At 35.2% G+C, this 20,998-nt stretch overlaps 1 non-coding gene across 1 annotated transcript; it reads right to left on the bottom strand.

Moving 5' to 3' along the window:
- Positions 1-214: 214 nt before the first annotated feature.
- Trnar-ccu (transfer RNA arginine (anticodon CCU)) lies at positions 215-287 on the bottom strand. The gene has a single exon. It is a non-coding gene; the product is annotated as a tRNA-Arg (tRNA).
- Positions 288-20,998: the final 20,711 nt, after the last annotated feature.

Below are 20,998 nucleotides of genomic sequence, written 5' to 3'. Positions count from 1 at the left end.
ACGCAAAGATGTCTCTTTCTAAAAAGTAGATAAGGGATTTCACCTACTCAATCAAATAAGTACGATCAGGGTGAGTTGATTATACAAAAAAAGGATAAAAAAACCTATTAGACAAATAAAATGTTTGCAGATAGTGAAATAAAAAATGTAATATTATATTGTTAACTAAATGTGCCTTCGTGTTTTGGCTATCACAGCAAAAGACAAAATAATGTACCCCTGGTGGGACTCGAACCCACAATCCCCGGCTTAGGAGGCCGATGCCTTATCCATTAGGCCACAGGGGCTTGTGCTTATGACGACAAAAATGCGGACCAAAATATATTGAAGGAAAAAAGTTGAACTATTTTAATTTTATCAGACACTAATTTTTGTTAGCAATTTTTATTTTATGTTAAAATAATTTTATTTATTTATCGAATATGTATTTAATTTATCGAGTTTGCTCTTACAAACTCAATAAATTCTTAAAACAAAAATGACTTTGTACACGAAGTAGGTACAATTTTTTCTCATGAGAAATACTCTGCTTCACATTTCACGAATCCTTTTTTACTTATTTCTGAATTCCCAAGGACGCTTTACTGGTTAAAATATACTCAGACCGTCTTATTACCTTACAAACGTTTTGCCATATTCGCTCCACATAAAAGGTCTTTACATGAACCCCGAGATTGATACGATAGTGAAATTAAGCAATAACACTTACAATCCGCTGAAACGGCCAGTTCGTTGGACGTCGCATAAAATTTTATATTTTTCGTGTAGTGTATAGTCTAGGTCATGAGCGGTAGCGATTTGTAATAGCGGTTAATTTGAAGGTAGGTTTGCTGTTGTGTTCAGCCTATTGGGCTATTATTTGAATGTAATCATGCCTAATCTAGGTTAAGTGTTTTTACGGATATTTTTTCTAGTAACCGACCGAGACTTTAAGTGTGGAGAGAGAGAGATAAGTGAGAATTTTATCACTATGAATGCTCGCAAATACATTATTTAAACTAACATCTACAGGTAATATTATTGTTATGTATTTTGTCTTAATATTAACGTTAAGGGTGATATTATAAACGACAATTCAAATGGCACTTCTACTTTCGCTAACCCGCTCCGCTTATCGCTTCTACAAAGACCACAGGCGAACACCCCAAGCGTATCGTTACACGATTTTATTATTACGCTACCGATGTATCGCATATTATCCGACAAAATTAAGTGTCATAAATGTTAACTGGAGCCGTAACATTTAAGGGGACATTATAATCTGCCAAATAACCACTTGGAAACCATATAGGTTTTGATAAACGAAGTTATTGTTACAAATCATTGTCTTGGAAGGTGTAATGTACAAATTAAGTTAAGTTTTCAAGTACTACTTAAGTTTATCGCTTAATTTTGAAATTGGGTTTGGCTGTAAAAGGCAATGATGTGGATTGTTATTGCTAAGATGTTTTCGTTTTAATTTGCGAAATTCGCGTGTTGTTTTCAGTGTTAAGTGGTTTCAAACAAGTATTGAAAGTTGATTGAGTACGGAATGATAAGTATAATAAAAATGAATTGTTGGTGAAAATCTGTAAGAGCAGCAATCGGTTATATCATTTTTGAATGTGTGTGTGTGTGTGGAAGTCTTGAAACGCGTTTATTTTCATGTTGAAAAATAAAATAAAATCGTCATTTTACAGGAGTTAACAAGCTGAATATTTACGTAAATATTAGTTTTTAGTTATATGGCAAATAAAGTATTTGCCATGTACTAAAATAAATATCATTAGGACCTTTCAGGACAATTCATTTCAAACATCCTGCAAAATGACAACTAACCACAAGGAAAATGCACTAAAATCTCAAAAAAAACCTTTGTCGTGCCATACAATCACGGCGTTCGTGAGACATTCGCGGCGATCGAGAATAAATCAGCGATCGGCCGATCGGCGATCATAAGCGTTTGAGCGATATCGCGCTATTCACTAAACTGGATGGGACGGACCACGAACGCGCTATTTCTCACGGGCTGGGCAAGGATCTTGGAATAGGGTGATATGACGCTTCTGTTAAAACATTTTCTATTTTGGGGTTTGAGGTTCTGGGTGCAAAGGTTTCATTCCATGAGGACCTCCACTCGTGCACCTCTTCTTATGCAACTCGTCGGAGAATAACTATAGTTTTGCCTTTGATGGTGGTTTGCAACTAATTTAATGCAAACGTACGCGCAAAATGGTGCATATCCTTCACTAGCTTCCGCCACCCATATACTTCAAATAGTTTCTGCACAATGTTACAAGCAGTTATAAAATTGACGACAGATCTTTGTCCTGTCATGTCATGTTATCCTCCTGTTTCCATTTTCAAGTTCACTAAATTTTAAAGAACTCTTTCGTTAAAATTAAGTCCTAAGTCCAGACAGTGAAGAATGTCGTATCACCCATTTCTTAGCTGCCAGTACCATCCGCCATCCTTTGGTATCGTTCAAAGGTTAAAGTGTAGACCAGGCCACCACGCTGCGACTGGCCTATATCTAATTTGTACCGTTTGAACCCCGCCTTATACGGCAGACTCAGATTACATCGTCAGAACTAAGGAAATACTGCAATTGTGATAATGAGTCGCTATTTATTTTATATCTTTTGGTTTTGTTTGTTTGTCTAGTAGTCTTGTGAATCTCGAGTCGGAACGAAATTATTTTGTGCATATAAAAAACTTTCATAAAGTAACCTGGAGTCTTGCATCGGTGAGCACGATAAGCTGATTGCTGATCCTGACCTCTCTCTGGATGCTTCACATTGCCCTTGCGAAGTGTGTTTGACTAATAGGATACTTAACGGTAGCTGGTTAAAATGAAAAAGTGCATATTGCTTGAACCACTGTACATCTCTTTGGTGTAAAACGCAAGATGAAGCTGAAGTTGAAGTTTAAAGCATTCAACTTAGTTCCAGAGATATTTCAGCCATCTTTCTTTATAGCTGGTTTTATAATATTAGCTCAAAGTCCAAACTACCATATGGAGGACTTTTTCTGATTTCCTTTCAAGCGAATAACTGGACCACCCATTATAATGCAGTGTTAGCACACAAAAACTTTGCTCGAACTACAATTTGTTTACTATTTCGAAAACGTAACCTATTTATTTGTATTCACCATGCCACACGTAATATTCCGAATACAGAAAGCTGTTTTATATCAGGTGCATAAGCAATTAGACTTGAGTAAAAACTCGCTCGGCCCTAAACGGATTGAGTTAAGGCGCTCCTAGAACTCGGTGAATGTTTGGATGGGATTATAACTGTAATAATTGCACCAGTTGTTTAACGGAGGATATTTTAAATATTTGTGCTATGACTGCTAGGTATTTTCTGTCATTCATATAGTTTTTTTTACTGTAATTTGTATGTACTTTAATTGATTTGACACCAAGAAACATAAAAATTAAACGGATTACTAAAGCGAAAAGTTTTATTGCAATGAGATAAAACTTTTTTACATAGGTAATATTAAATTTCTTTATTTTAAATATGTATGATACTTATTGGTGATTTCAATCCATACCTACGAAACGAAACCATTTTCCGTCTACACATAGCGTCTCTTCATCGTACTGATATGGAATCAGTACCTACAACATTCGCAAAAGTGTGGATGCGCCATTAGAACACTGCGTACGGCAAAACTTAATACAGATCGTTTGGAATCATAAAACGTTAATAAATCAATTGCTTCAAGTTAAGAACGAGTTCAAATGCGAGTAGTGAGATTTTTTATTGATGTAACAGTTTGTTTTTTGGCTACTTTACATTTTGTAGAAATGGTCTTTACTCTTTTCTAGATGTGGGCTATGAGAGATTGATAGATGGAACATTAAAGTAAGGAATTTCGCAAGGAATTTGTAACTGATACTTTTTTCACCGTTTACTGAGGTGGGTAGCTTGATGACCGCTTTTGGTCGACTTTCAGACCAATGGGATGCAGGTCGTATTAAGATTGCCTATATGATCTTCTCAACTCTATTATCCGGGTAATCTGATACCATTCCCGCTGTGAGTGAAGCGTGAGGGAGTGTCAGACTCTTACTGACCAAACCTCATCATGTTCCTTCTTAAGCCCTCTATGTACCAAGGCCGCGGTAACTCTTTTTCCAACAATCCCACAGCCCCAGCAGAATCTGATTCTCATGGGTAGGACTGGTTTAGTATCAGTGCTAACATGATATTTGACATAATGTTACTATGAAATTGGTACCTATTCGGGTTTTGGTTAGGGGTTGGTTAAAAATACGCTTTTTTTATTATTTTACTACCAAGATTACATAACCAGCCCAACAACCTATAACTCACACACTACAGTTATTTGTCTCAGTTCGACACTAGCGCACGCGCAGCTTTTTGTCTCAACACTTGATATAGTTCGTATTGGTACAGGTAAAAGTGGTTGACGAGGGCAGCATAGTGATGAGTTCTGTTACGTATCATACTTCATCAACCTTAAAGGTTTTGTACAAAAAGGTGATAGAATTTGTTAGGTCATTTCTATAGAGTAAAATAAGTTGTTGAGAGTGGTAAAAGGAGTAATGATACTTGTGTAATGACGGATGACAGAAAAGTATTATATACTTATGAAGAAGACTTAAGTATGTCTTAGTATGCAGTATTTGTTACTGCATCGAACCAAATAAAACTTGGGATAAGGAAATAAGAATTAAATGGATGATGGTGATGTAAATGTTACATGTCGATCTTGAGGCTAAGTTTTTTTTTTATTTATTGCTTTCTTTAGCATTTTGATACTAGTATTACTATTTTATTACTATTTTTGTGATAAGTTTGATTTGCATAACGATTGCTGATTTTGTCAATAATCTCATTCCACTAGTTGTTTGATTAAGCTATTACTCAAAATAATAACGTAAACGTCACTACCTGTACTAGACATAGAACTTTTTACTCCGCTACGTCAAAGCAAAAAGCCGAACTATTACTTATGATTATTTAATAGAACACAGTCCTTTGATCTGACGACGATAAACTAATCTATGGTTACGTGAGCTACATTGGGTTACAACAAAAAATCAAATAGAGCCGTAACTTGGATTTTATTGCATTTTAATTGACGGTAGCTCCGTAATGTTGGCTTAATGTAAAAACCTTATAATAATTAACTTTTAAATGGAGCCTGTTCATATTGGGAGATTTGGGTAATCTACATTTTTATACTGCTAGTCAAAGTCAAATCATTTATTTCATTTAGGCCTTCACAAGCACTTATGAACGTCAAAAATATAAATAAAGTTGATTCTAGTTATTTATTTAACAATCTTATAATAGAATACATTTCTCAAGTTTTCACTATAACTATGTATTTTGCAAAGCCAACTCACTGACTTTTAATGATAAATCTGCGCCACTTAAAAGTACTATAGGTGTGTTATCCGATGTATAAGCTACGCAGCTGCAAATTCATCAAAATTTTGCTAGCAGTGATAGCCTGTCCAAGTAAGACAATAGGTGCTACACTTTTCGTAATAATATTAGTATTACGATTGAACTAAATAACAAAATATATTTATTTCTTATCACATATAACATTTCATCCCAAAAACCCACTCTCACAATATAAACACAGCATCCCAAATCATAATTCCAAGATCATTCATCATCAAATCTTGGTTTTACATCATTAATCACTAAATAGAGCATCACGGAAGCTTCGGTGATATTACAAAGTCAGTAATTCATCATACTGCTTTAATTGAATATGAACGTATATTTCCCGAGATTTGATGTTCAGGGCTGATATTAACCATAAGTATCTGATATTGTTTCCAATACTTATGTAGTAATGGCGTTCATACAATATATTTTCAGTCATGGAGGATGATCTTCAAAGGTATTAGACAGCTGAAGGCTATTATTAGAAAGACGTCGACTCTTTATTACCTCAAATCTTATGCTTATCGTCTCATATTCCAATGGTCTCTCCGAAATACAGGTGTATTCATTACCAACTTAGGCCATTACTAACTTATGGCTATTTTATAAAAGTTACTTAAACCCACTAAGCGACTGCTACTAGAATCGAATAGGACTAGTAGACGTCAATCTTGTGCCATAGGTCCTCGTCTGTCAAACAGGTACCTCGGAAATGTAACTTTAAATTATTGTCTTTCCACAAATGTCGACCGCGACTCAGTTTTGACATCAATGTCAAGATTTATTGTAAACTTAAGTTAGTACATACGTGTATTCTTTAAGTGAAAACTAACTTATGGACGTGTATAAACTAATGGACAATACTATTCTACCATTGATGGGTATAAATGTCATTTTGTATGGTACAGTAATCGAATTTTCTTTTGTAAAATAACTTTGGGCTATTGAGTAAAGAAGTCATAAAGTTTGACAATACTTATGAAATACTGGTTCCTGTTGTATTAGCATGAAGAAGTATTTTATTTCTCAATTCAATTTATTATTCTCTTGTGATGAGTTTCCTAAGACAATAAGACACATCCAAAGCTTGATTTAGGCTTTATAATAAAGAAGACTATCTCTTTGTCACATTAGAAACTAGAACATACACAACTACTTAAGTTAACTTTACCCGCTTTAAAGTGCACCACATTACAAAACAAACACTTTTCCTCTCATTTACAAGGAAAACCATGCACGTGCAACAAACAAACAACTTAATTATAGAAAGCTTATTATTCTAATTATTCATCTAAGCAAAATTATTCCTTAAAGCAATTAACCGAGAGCACAATTTGTCACAATTTATCAAAGATCTCGACAAAAAGTGGGAAAATTACCACTTTTACCGCATAATAGTAATCAGTAATTACTCGCTATTACTCGAGTGTCATAATTAGTAATAAGAGCTAGTTAAAACTGCAGTAATTATTGCATTTAGTCGCGTGCGGCGGAAAAAAGTGGTTTGAACTGACTGAACCAGTTGTAACTAGTTTTCAATAGTTCCTGGTTGATTTATTTATGAGTGGTTTGAATTATGCGATGTTTTTTTTGTGATTTGCTTTGGAAATAGAACACTTTTTAGATCTTTCCAATGTTCAAATTGCCGTTTGCCTAATAACTATCTCTGGTCTAAACTGGTTTCAAAAAGGCTTTTGATAGTCTGTGGGATTAAAGTAATTTAAAAAAACTCTTATTCTTTAATAAGTTTAAGATTTAGGTAACTAAGTAATAAATAAAGACGGACGGTTTTAAACTTTTGTCACAAGTGATAATGGTAATATACCGAATTTCATTTTACATACATTAGTATATGTACGACGTACGTACACTGAACAGTGGAGAATTTTTATACGCATTAAATCAGCCTTAGGCAAAATAAAATTAATTACTCAAAAACACATCTATACATATAATAAATCTGTAAAAAAACTGTGTCTGTACATTGAATATATTAAAAAAATAATAATTGGGTGGGGTTTAGAAACAGTAATGGAGCACAAATCCAAAAAAAAAATTATGTCTGTATGTCTGTATGTCTGTATGTCTGTATGTCTGTTTGTTTGTACACGCTAATCTTCGGAACTACTGAACCGATTTCAATGATTTTTTCTTTGTTGTGTCAGTATTAAGCCTGGTCAACATATAGGCTATAATTTATCTTCGAAACTTGAAGACCTGATGCAGAACACCAACAGACCAACAAAACTATAAGAGATACAAAAATGGTGCCATGGCAAAAATTGTTTCATATGATGAGCATTTTCAGCTGAGATAATAAATTTGAAGATCTGGAACACCTGATGTGGAACCCCAAGAGCCCAGCTTCTCTATACCATATACAGGTATGACGTTTTAGCAAAAGTTGTTCAATTTGATAAGCACTTTCTATTGACTTATACAAATTGAAGATCTAAAACACCTGATGTGGAACTCAGGGCCCAGCTAGACTATAGCATATAGAGGTATGACGTTTTAGCAAAAGTTGTTCAATCTGATAAGCACTCTCTGTTGACGTATAAACATCGAAGATCTGGAACACCTGATGTGGAACTTCAAGAGCAATACTACACTTGAAATGTATAGAAATGAATGATATGAAATAGGTATGGTGAATCAAAAAAAGTAATAAGTCCGTCTTTTAGATAACCCTAAAATAATGGACACGTATTTTGTCATTTCTCTCTCACACAAACAAGACAATAACGAAGATATAACACGCTTGAATTTTGTGTTAAGTCACTCCTTAGTACAAATTTTACATACCTAGACGTGGCGTCACGAGCCCCCACTCTCCGAATTTGTTGCATTATATATATATCATTATTATTTCGTATGTCTCTTCCAGACCTCGGGACTACAGAATTCCGAATTTTCGGGAGGCAAACGTGACGCCGAAGCCAACATGCTGAAGCCCTTTCGAGACAACTTTAATGAAATGGTGACACAAAACCGACGATTATCCCTTTATACACTATAGAAATGAACCCAAGGACAATCCCCGGTGGACGTCGTTAAAAAAAAAAGTCAATCCCCGGTTCTGTGCTATACCATTGCTAACTGTGGATGAATACTACTGGGGCTATTGTGATGGGATGCTAATGGACTAGGAATGGGGAAACTACGGGAACTATGGCACCTGCCGATGACAATGTATTAGATACATGTAAAAATGGCAGGTGGAGACTAGGAGGGCAACAGGGACATGAGCGGCTGAAGTGTGAGGATACCTCGGCGGATTTCAAAGGCAGATTACGCGCTCCCTGTTGGTCACTTACCACGAGGCACCTATCCTCCGAGCAGGGCTACTAACCCTGCTCTAGCGATTCCACTCTGGACGGTCAAGCCAAGCCAGAGGCGTGAGACCTACCCCCGTCATGGTTCACTCCGACCGGCCAGAGATGGGGGACAGTATACTCTCCCTGGAGAATTCAGTATATATTCCTCGCGGGGTCGCTACTCCCCGTCATCAGCCTCAAATGCCCTGCGGTGCTTATATCTCATTATTATTGTCGTTATTATCTCAAGTGCCTTTGTCCCAATTATGTTAGGGTCGACTTCCAGTCACGATGCAACTGAGTACCAGTGTTTTACAAGGAGCGACTGCCTATCTGACCTCCACAAACCGGTTAACCGCTCAACCCTACGCCCCTTGGTAAAACTGGTCAGATTTACTGGCTTCTGACTACCCATAATGACTGCCAAGAATGTTCAATGACAGCCGGAACCTACAGTTTAACATCCCCTCCAAATAACGGTCATTGGTATCCAAAATATACATACATAGAAAGCACATACGAACTTAGAAAAGTTGCATTGGCAGGTACTTGCCAGACCTGGAATCAAAGACGCACGCTCATACTTGAGAGATTGGTTCTCTACCCACTAAACCACCACAACTTCCACTAAGTCATCACGACTTTGTCGTCTCAGTAACATTTAATGTTTTTTTACGTAATAATACGTGTAATATTTTTGCCACACACAACATAAATGCGGACTAATTAGAATCACTACTTTTATCCCTATGGTCACGCCTATTGCGCTTCAGTTCTCAGCGTTTTGTTTAGTCTGCTGTGCTTTTGCCGTTGAAGTACAAAAATTAAATATATGGAACGTTTCTAATGGCTATGCGTATTCCGTTGTTTACAAGTCACCGGCCCTTAAAATTCAATATCAGACGATTCAGATCTTTGATTTTGCTAACCCCGTCGCTGGCATAAGGGACAGGATCCGCGTACGAAGTCGCGGGCAGAAGCTAGTAAATAATATTTAACAAAATAATAAGAACGAGTTCAATATTGCTGTCATAAAGATAAAAATTGGATCTGTCAATTATTTTATAGCTTTGAAAGCATTTCGTCAAGTTATTTAGAGCAATGGATAAAAATTATTGGATTAGAAAACATTCTAACGAAGATTGTGGTGTCATCTAGTGGTATTTCATGTAATTAAATTACTGTTAATTGCGTTACATTAAATTACGCACTGTTAATTGAGCTAATTAAACTTATACTGTGTTAAGTAAACAGATAAGATAGCCCATTTGTTGTGGAAAGCTACTGGCTGCTTTTTATCCGGATGCACGCAGTAAGTACTTCCTTGCAAAACAACAAGACAAAACCGTATTTCATAGAATTTGAAAACATGACTTTGTCCTCGTCCTTTCAAACCCAAAAAGGTTACTAAACCGCTAACCTAAACTAAGATCAATATTGTCCGAAAAGTGAAAAATCTCATATACAAGACAACTGGCCCTGAAAAAAAAAAAACGGTTAATACCCCATCAATGTGTATTATCCGATAACATCGTCATTTAAAGAAGATTCACATATTAACTTAAATACCTACAAACATGAAATAGTGTAGTGTAAAATCTAGATAAACCTGTCAATCTAACATCGAAATGACGTCTTATTCTTAACATTCACTTAAAACGGAACATATACTTTCAGGGGGCGTGGCCAATCGCCCAAAATCGTGCTTGCAATAATTTATTACATTTTAAACGCGTCATTAAGTAAATTTCTTACGTAACCGTGGCCTTAAGGATATAATCGTTACGATTCGATACTTTCATCGATACATTTAAATCGATATTCATTCAAAATTTGATATTAACCTTAATGAGCCTTGATGACCGTCCTACGCGGCGATCGAGTTGGTTTGTTGCACTTGGCACTTGGATATAATTCCTGAAAAAAACAGAACTTTTCTTATTAAGGAAGCAAACTGTTAGTTGACTTGTAACTTCTAGTATCTTTGACTATGTGACAAAGGTCTCTCATTTTTTGAGTTGTAACAAATACATCAATCTGATTATTAAAATTTTCTCTTTTTCTCTCTGTTTTCCTTGCTATGTTTAGTATTGGTTAGTGGGATTTTCATAGTGGAATAGTAGAAAAGAGTAATCAAATTAATAACATCTATCTATTACATACCTGATAAAAAATCTATTCAAATTGAAAATAAATACAAAATAAAAAAAATGCTTTACTCACAATTTCCCATAGGGCCCAAACACCCAGTCAAAATCCGAACAAACCAACTACCGACTCCTGTTTCCCCGACATTACAGTTGAATCTGTAGCAAGCAATGACGTGTTATTTCATCAAAACCCGTTGCATATCGCTCATTACTATATTGGGGGGTACCGACGACCCTTTAGTTTCAATTAGGTACCCACGCTTCGGCATCCGGAGGGTTTATTGTTCTACAGGTTGAGGTTTTTTGGTCTAAAAGAGGTGATAAAAAAGCCAGATTGACAAAATAATCTGATGCATAGGTTATATTAAAATTAAAACTAGTTAAAATATTGGACCTTAAAAATATTTAGTAAGTACCTAACAAACCGAAACGTAAATACATTGCTTCTTCAACGTCCTGAGTAAGAATACCTCTATATAAATGAAAAGAGTTCAAAATGAAATAATAAGATAACAGGAATTGTCTCATAGTAAAGCTAACTAAGTATAAATAAAACTGGTAGAAAAACGTATTCAATTTTCATCTTAAATAAGTATATAAATGTCTATTCTTTTTAAATTCTACTTAGGTACCTTAAAATACAACCACAAAGTATCAAAACCCAAACGTTCACTCCAAATTCGAAAACGATAATAGCTTTATCGGAACACCCTATAAACTCGGACGTGAGGTGTTAAAGTCACGTTTCGGAATCGTATTAAAATTATGAAGTTTTTAAGTGAAATTTTCGTTGTATGCCGCCAATAATGACAGCTGTCAACGTCAATTTATGGCGGGAATTCGAGGTCTTTTTTTTTGAAGATAAGATTACGCAGTTTCCGTAAGTATATACTTAGTTAGTGGATGGTATCGTAGGTAGGTAATAACATTATTATATTATTGTTACAAAGAAAAAATATATTTTTACTCGGGATAATACCTACAGCGCAGAAAAACGATAAAAAGGACAAAATTATGAAACTTAACGAATAAGTTCTCAAACGTGTTCGTGTCGTGTCGCAAGCGTGTTCTGTTCATTCATAAAGCTATTTTAAGTACGTAAAGTATAAGCTAACAACAATAAATAACTTTATCACATACTTACATTTTAATACTATATTTATTTCTTATCCAGTTACTGCTGCAAGAAAATAATTAGTAAGTTCAGTTTATAAATCATTTGTCGTATTCGAAAAGACAAAATAATTTATGCAAATAAAAGACGACATTCCAGTTCACGTGTTTCTGATAAAACCAGACGTGAAATTTTTAAATTGGAACAAAAGAAATTATGGCGGGCCTTTTGAACTTGGAACAAGCAGCGACAAAGTTCAAACCTCAATTCAAAAAGCACAACATCGATCTATATGAACTTTATTTCAAAGGACGTAAGGTTTAAATTCGTGCGCCAGCTGAGTTTACGAAGCGCAAAACAAATTTGGTATTATGCAAAATAAACGCATCTGATTGGTCATCTGCATTGACAGGGATTCTTTTTTTGATTTTTTTATAATATTATTCTTAAACGTCATTCGTAATTATGTTGTTGGTTGTCTTTGGCGACATTTATCCGACATGTTAAATATTTCAGAATTTTATTGCGATTAAATTGGTGTATCAATTACAATTAATTGACGCAAAAATTTTCACTCTTAAACCAATGTTTAAGAGTGAAAATTTTTGCGTCACTTGGATCTAATTAAATTTTAATGAGAACACATTTTGTGGTGCTTTTGGTTTTGATAATTGAAAATAAAGATTTGGAGGGCAAACATTTCATCTTTACTAGGTAAGTTTCAAATGTTTTGTACGTTATGTAGCGTAGTAAAGAGTCTTAACTCAATTCTAACTTTTGATAGTATTTCTCTTCTTCAGGTTCATATTACAAACAAAGAATAAGATATGATATGCTTAAACATCCTTCATTCTCTCTATCATGACCACTTTACTCTGATCCTATTTTACCTCCATGCAAAAAATACTCTGTTTTGCAAACCCACACACCTCTTTCATTTTTGTACAACGACTATATTCAATTGTACCTTGTTTAATAGACCATAGCTTTAACATGTTCATTTCACGGCTAACACATGTAAGGTCACGGAACACACACATTTCCTTACATCCATATTTCCGGACCACTTTACTTGAACTAGAAAACGCTCAGAAGTTAAAACGTCGTATGTGTATAAATGGTGTAAAAGCACTTACGACGTTTTTAGTTGTAAAGGGGCTATACGACATAGCTTCACACTTAAGTTAGTATTAGTTCCGTAACTAGAGTGTTGGTAATTTGTAGGGTATTTGTTGTTAAGATGTTTAGGAAAATTAGGTGTTTTAAGCATTTTGGAAGCTGATGAGCGGTGTCCGTTTAAATAAATTTTAGTCAACGAAACTTAAATGGACCAGAAATAATCCAATTCCTTATTAAAAGAAGAAATTATTTTTCCCAGTCTGGTTAGTGAGTAATTTAAAGTTCGGTAGTCGAAAATGAATCAATCGTAAATATCTACCACCGTGAAGTTATAGCGATATACGGCACCCATAAAAAATACGCTAACTAGCTTAAAAACAACCCTATTATTTCACGATAATCATTATTTTTTGTAGTCCACCCAATAAGGCTAAATCACCCAGTTAATTTGCGAAAAATCAGGCAAAAGCTGGTAAAAAAAGTGCGTCCGATCGACACGGCGTCCTTAAAAATCGAAATCTCGAAATTTAAAATCGTATTCGATTAACGTAACGGATCGAATGTTAACTTAACAATAATTTAGTTCGATCAACAATGGAGTAATGTCTCCTACTTTTTGTCATAACCAACTTAACAAGACAGGAGTAAACAACCTTAGGACCAAGGCTACAAGGCCTAAAGTTCCTTAACTCAGGTCCCAAGTTAACATTGTCGATGTCGGTATTTATAGTCTTTTGTGACTATAAGAGTGCCCGATAATGCTCATTCAGTGTAAGTTATTTTGTTCGGTGAAAAAAAATCGCATCATATGAATAATGCTTTTGTCTCATTAAGCTTAAAAGGTGACTGGGCTGATTTAATACCCCATCAGAGGTAGCTGTGGGCGGTTTTATGGGTTAACGTGCGGACGACAATTCATTAAGAAAAGAAACCTTTATATATATCTAGTTAGCGCTTCCCGCATACGTGAGCTTGTCAACTGGTGATTTACTCAAAAAGTGATATAGGGTCATCAGTATTAATATTCAGTGGGAGCGCCTGAGTGGGTGTCGTTTTAATTACGTAGAAAGGTGGATATTGAATTGTGTTTGCTATCTTTTATTTATTGTTATTGTGGAAAATATTTTAAGTGGCATTGCTACCAATAGGTATTATTAAAATTGTCTTAAGGGTGTGGTCATTAAGTTACTTTATTAGAACGAAGATTTTTATAAACTTCAAGTCTCAGAGGTCATTGTAATATACAAAAGTGGGTATAGTTAGTATAGTTCACGCCGAACTCTATGTTTAAGCAGTACCCTTCGCTTCGCTAGTATTTTTCCATCTCAAAGCAATGTACTCCAACTCCAGTAACCTGACAACACTAAACCATCAGAAACAAACCCAACACGATCCCATACATCAACATCAACCAATTTACACACATCTCGAAAACAGCCAGACATTAATAGGCCTACAAACTTACAAGCAACAATATAAATATCTTCACGGCTCCCCAAAAGGGGGTAAACAAACCATTTCGAACAATCCGGGTTGCCATTAACACGTAATGTCAATCACTTGGGGAGAAGTGACTCTTTTGCCCCATTTCATGTCAATCTTAAGGCTGAGAGGATCTAGCTAGTGAGGTGGGCATCCGATCTAAGATTTTATCGGCAAATACAATTCTGTGAACTTTTGCTTGGTCTGGTTGGTTGTAGTTTTTAAGGAAATGTAATTTTTTGTACTTAGTAAAGTCATTCCAAACTTTTACCAATCAATAATTCCGTAATTCATGAATCAATTTGACAAATTCATACGCAATTTGCCAAGACTTCTGCATCTATTGTTAATGTCCCATAGATCCTGAATGACTTAACTAAAAATAGACGTGAATAATAAAACGAAAACAAAACTATTTAAGTAACTGCTTCAGTCTCCTTACTTAACAAAACAGTCTACAATCAATTCATCTGTAGCAGTTATATTTAAATTCCACTAAAGAAGTTCATATCGAAAAGCCATATCTAGTCGTCCAAGGGCAGTTTTTAACGTACTTTGAGCTAGCAGATCAACCACTGATTGTAAGCAATATTCCTCTTTAGGCATCTCAATCCAGTCTATAATTACTTAACGAATTAATTAATCAGGTAGCAAATGTAGGCATGGCTCAATACGTTGACTCGCTGAATAACTTTTAACACTCAATTGATAAGAAAAAACGTGAAACTGATACTTTAAGGGAATGCGTAGCGAATTAGCATTTCAAATTGATTGGATAGTAAGCGCTTTGCCTGGCTTTGCTTGTGGTCAGTTTGAGAATTTTAATTTGCATAGAGAAAAGTCAGGTAGGTCTTTTATTTTCACTGCTTGCATGTTCTGTTTCATAGCTGTCCATATTTCTTTTTTTTCGTGTTTATCGACTATGAAGAACTAGAAAAAGTTTTCTAACAGGTAACATGTTATGTGTGGAAAACAGAAAAAGATACGAAAGTGGTTGCTTGCTCGAGTTTTTCAGAACAAACTAAAGGTAAAGTAAAAGAACCCCTAGTTTCTTTTCTTTTTTTACCGAGTACATATTTAATTTATGCAATTTCCCTGTAACATTACAAGAAGTACCTAGTCTCAAAGAAAATACAAAACTACCAAACAAACACACAGTTCACACCAATCACCAATATCGATTCGTCTAACCCTACAACGATATGCATCGATCAATTAACCCGTACAATTTTTTCTAACCCTCGCCTTACGCAGAACAGAGCCAGTAATAGCGCTTCTAACTCTTCTGTACACTAATTGTTTCTGAGGCTATAATTGCCTTATCAAGCCTAATGGGACCATTAAAGTTTCCGTCCAAGCCACCTTCGCCTTATAGGAAAGAAGCTCGCTTTGCCACCTCTGAGGGTTAAAAAATATAAAATTTATCGGCATTTCAATATGGTTTTATGGGATTAAGTATTGTAATGATGTGTGGCGTGGAAAGTTTAGTATATCGCAGTATATAAAATTTCTTTATCAAAATGAATAATATACGAGTTTAAAGGACACATGAGTCTGCAAATTGTTCGTAATTTTATGACAAGAGCTTAAATTCTCATCTATGGCTATAAATTGCAAAGCGGAAGGTTTTGTTTGGGCCTCGGGACTGGTTTGATTCCAAAAATTCTAATAGTGTTAGACAGCCCATTTAACGAGAAAATATATGGGTTACTGTTTATCTGATTGCGCAAGTTCCTATGGGGCATGGTACAAGCTACATTAGTCGCTGGTGGAAGCTACAGTAAACTTATTAAATGCATGTAGCATATCAAAAGAGTTAGGTCAAACTACAAAATTTTAAAGAAAACACCAAAATTTCACATCAACCATCCACTTTAACCACGAGATCAATCTCCCAATTCTTTTTAACAAGAATTTATGTATTTCGCGTATTAACTGCGATTGTTCGAAGCGATTGTACGACAGAGGTCAGACCAGCATAATGTTGTCGTTGACTGCCATAATGAGTGTCTAAATGGTAAGTCAATGATGTTCATGTAGTTTATTGTTATGGTTCAATTTTTTGTTCGGGTAAATTTTTTGGTTATCTAGATTTTGTAAGGTCAGGTGTATTTTTGACAATATTATAGTGTCAAACCTTTATTGGTTTTATGCTATTTTTAGGGTTCCGTACCTCAACAGGAAAAAACGGAACCCTTATAGGATCACTTTGTTGTCCGTCTGTCTGTCTGTCTGTCTGTCTGTCTGTCAAGACCCTTTATCTCAAGAACGCGTGGACGTATCAAGCTGAAATTCACATGAAATACTCAGGTCTATTGTCCCTTTAAGCTGTGAAAATATCAAACTTCAAAGCCAAGCCAATCAAAAGATACAGCCGATTATGTCGATATTTTCAACAAATTTTCGACACTCGCAAAAGAATCAAAACCTACAGGATACTTCCCGTAAACTCAGAGTCTTGAAATTTGGCATGAAGCATTGTCATATAATGCAAATATAGGAAAAATTACGAAAATCTCATTTTTTTAGTTATATAATGTAAAAAAAAATATTTTAATAAAATGAAACTTACTACGTTATTTCTCACGAACGAATAAAGGTATCAAATTGAAATTTATACCAAATACCTAGGTCTATTGTCCCTTTAGGCAGTGAAAAAATCAAACTTCTGAGTTAACGCGATCAAAAGATACAGCAGTTATACCGACACCTTAGACGAATTTCCGTCACACGCTAGGGAATCAAAACCTACAAGGTACTTCCCGTGAACTCAGAATCTTGAAATTCGGCAAGAAGCAACGTTATATAGTACAGATAAAGGAAAAATTGCGAAAATGATAAATTTGAAGTTACATAAAATATTATCATATCAAATCAAATATTTTCCTCATTTCAATGCGGAATTTAAACGACCAAGTTTGACGGATTTGAGAAATCATTTCTTTGTAGTAAAAGAGTATACTCGCCGTTTATTTCCATTGTCATCAGGTCAGGATCTGATGATGGAAATCCTGAGAAATCGAGGGCAACTATCAGAAATTGTAGGCATGCATAGGATTAAAACTTGATTCTCAGATGTATGTCTGGTAATACTATCAAACAGTGAAGGTTTAGAGCTTTCTTGATGATGGAGACGTGAGAAAGTCGAGAGAACTCCTCAACGGTATGATTTAGTAACGTCGTGTTTGGGCTTATATTATTCGTATCGACGAGAACTTTTCACAAAAGTTAAAAATAAAAACTTTTTACAAAAAAAAAAACAACTTCTAAAAACAACAAGAAAACTGTTTATATGCATCGGTCTAGATCTCGGTGGATAAATAAATATAGATGCATCCTCTAGACACCGACTTCTAGACCGATGCACCTAACATCTTTTTAATTTCTTTCTTGCTTTTGTTTTCTTGTTGCTTTTTTATATGTTTGAAGTTGGATTTGTTTGTAAAATGCTACAAAATAAAATAAAGCCGACTTTATAAAACAAAGAAAGGGACAGAATTACACTTTTGTCAAGGCTCTAGAAACATAAAGCCAGCAGCCCCGAATCCTACTCTCTAGCAGTCGTTGTTACAATTCGACAGTTACAAGTCGTCAGGCAGTTTCGAAAAAAACCTGAAACTGGGGCTCGTTAGGTGATTAATCCCTCAAAAATAGAAGATCCCATTAGTACTGAATTCTCATCACCTAAAATAAAATAAGCTCCAACACAAGGTTACGTTATAAATTGTAAAGGAGTTCCCATAACTATATCTGATCTTTGCTATCGATCCCACAATGGCAGTCAAAACCTATCTATGTGGAAAGTTGCGGTTGGCGCGAGACTCACTTTTTATCTATACAGGATTTGTACGGAACCCTCGGTGCGCGAGTCCGACTCGCACTTGGCCGGTTTATTTCAGAGAATGGAACGCATAGAATCAAATCGACATTTCTTAAATTAAATCTCCCAAATAAGAGTATTATAAAATTCGTTCACCTATCATCTGAAAACACAATTAGAATATTCTTGGTTCTCAAGATGGGTTCAATGCACTGTATTAGCTTTTTTTTTTCAAAATCTATAAGAATTGATGGTGAAATTACTGCCACAGTTTTCTAGTCATGCTGAGCTTATATATTATTGTAAAGCTTGCATACTGCACAGACAAAATGTACAAGATTTGCGTAGTAGAAAATCGTCTCTGTTTGCTATCTTGTAACGATTACAAAGCCCAAAGTGTTTATAGTCTGGCAAGCATATTGGTTGACATACATTGATATTTTAATTTTACTAGTAAGTAGACATACCATAAAGTGGTTTCAAAGTCTTCAAGACACCAAACTTTACCCGCATCTCGTCCACAATGTCAATAAGACAGAACCGTGAGAAACAAACGAAACGTGAAACAGTAAAATTCCCAGATATTTATCTATTCCTCACTGACGCCGTTTATGAGCTATGATCCGTTCTACTGCCGATTTATTCATAAATACAGCGAGATATCGAGATCTCGGTGGGTCACGATCGATTGTTAAAATCGTTTAAATTGAATATGTATTGAGTGTGGATTGGTGGTTTCGTGAAGTCCCAGTTTAGAGTGACAATTTCTGTGTGTTTTGTGAAATTCTGTGTTATTCTTGGATGTAGCATATACCTCTTAAAACCGTTTTAATGCTATAAAAGCTGAAGTGTTTATTTTAATTGTTTGAATCCCAGGCCGATTTAAAAATACCTACTTCAGTTTTTATATTTATATTATCTTGCTGCACTCTAACAGGGTACCTCAACATTTTATAACACCTATGTGTCACTAATGATTGCAATAAATATTTGAAGTTTGAAGTATGGAGGAAGGCTGACCCGGTTGAAATCGATGAACTATAAACGTGTATAAATTATCTAAAAAATAGCCCCAACAAAAAAACCTAACAACCTATCCTTAAAAAAAAAACTCAATTCTGACGTACCTAGTATGAAAAAATCCCCACAACTTATTAACTCATTACAACCCCCATCAATCGTCTCACAAAATCATATATTTAGAACTAATCTAACATCGCCAGCTACATAAATCCATTGGTGGTCGCATTTGCATGCGTGCAGGTATGTATGTATGGGCCTCAATAGCTCAGAAACGTAACGAGCCTAGCCTATCAGTCTAAATCTACCGGTGGACCGCTTCTAAACACACAATGCATAATTGTCCATTAAGGTGTTAAGGAGTTGGGTTGCGGAGTGTGCTTTTTGGAGAAGGTAGTGTGAGGTAGATGTTCTGAAAACCAATGTTGTGAGGCATAGTATAGTGACAGCGGAACTGGTCGATTGATCAATTAATTAGCACTTAAGGACGATAGTATGTGAACAGGAGCCAGTTTACATAAGATCTTATGTCATAGGTAAGCTATAGCGATTGTCATTTACCGACAATTTTTTTGCCATAGAAGGTTAGAATCTAAACATTTGATAAATGTTTTTACCAATGAAGATGATAATGCAACCCAGTAGATCTACTAATTTATCGGTCCTTGCTACATCACATTGGAGCTCAAGCCACGTCGAACACAATTGTAAAAGGCTTTGCAGTTATGCCGTTTTGCCGCATCCATTATTTCAATCATCGGCCCAATATTCCAATTGTTAAGGCCAACAATTTTATGGACAGACCTGAGTCCCTTAATGATATGATTGTTTTCATTATAATTGGGCCTTACAGTCATACGTCCAAAGAAATTATTGGACATCCAACACCCTTGATTTGTAGCAGTGTTTTTAATGAGTCCACTCAAAGTGCCCATTGTTTGGCTAAGATTGATTCCAGCTAGAAATGAAGGAAGTGACTTTGCTTCAGTTTATTTTCAGTCTTCTTTATGAGATGAGATTTTGTTATTTTTTCTAGTTTCTCCATTTGAAACCCTTAGTGGTATAGAACCACAAAAGTAGGTAAAGCATATGTGATCGAGTTTGAGCAGAAAAATATTACAACAGGAAAATATTTTCTTGGACAAAGTCGTATTTTTATCAATTTAATCTGTGTCCACAGCTTACGAGTAGCTATGTACCCAACTATATGTACTGAAAACTCGTTTTCTCAAGAAAGAATACAAAAGTTAGGCCAAGCCAACTTTTAAATAGACACATAATGTATAGAAACTCTATGATAAATCTAAATATTCCAAAAAGGTTCTCATCACCCATTCAAAAATGGAACGGCTCTTCCACAAAAAAAGTATATACCAGCCAATTATTACACAACAATTTTTCATTTGTCATTTTAATATTTTTAGTTGGCCACTGCCGGTGGTCCGCGAGGCGTCGCGATTGGTATCGCGATTAAATGCGATTTATTCAATTTTATAGATTAATCGCTTGCGGTGTGAGATTGGGTTTGTTCTGATTAGGGTATAAGTTGTTGCAAAAGT

This window comes from Helicoverpa armigera, chromosome 11 (assembly GCF_030705265.1).
Source record: "Helicoverpa armigera isolate CAAS_96S chromosome 11, ASM3070526v1, whole genome shotgun sequence".
In the NCBI taxonomy this organism is placed as follows: Eukaryota; Metazoa; Arthropoda; class Insecta; order Lepidoptera; family Noctuidae; genus Helicoverpa; species Helicoverpa armigera.
The sequence above is the reverse complement of the archived record's forward strand: the minus strand, read 5'-3'. Positions and strand labels throughout refer to the sequence as shown.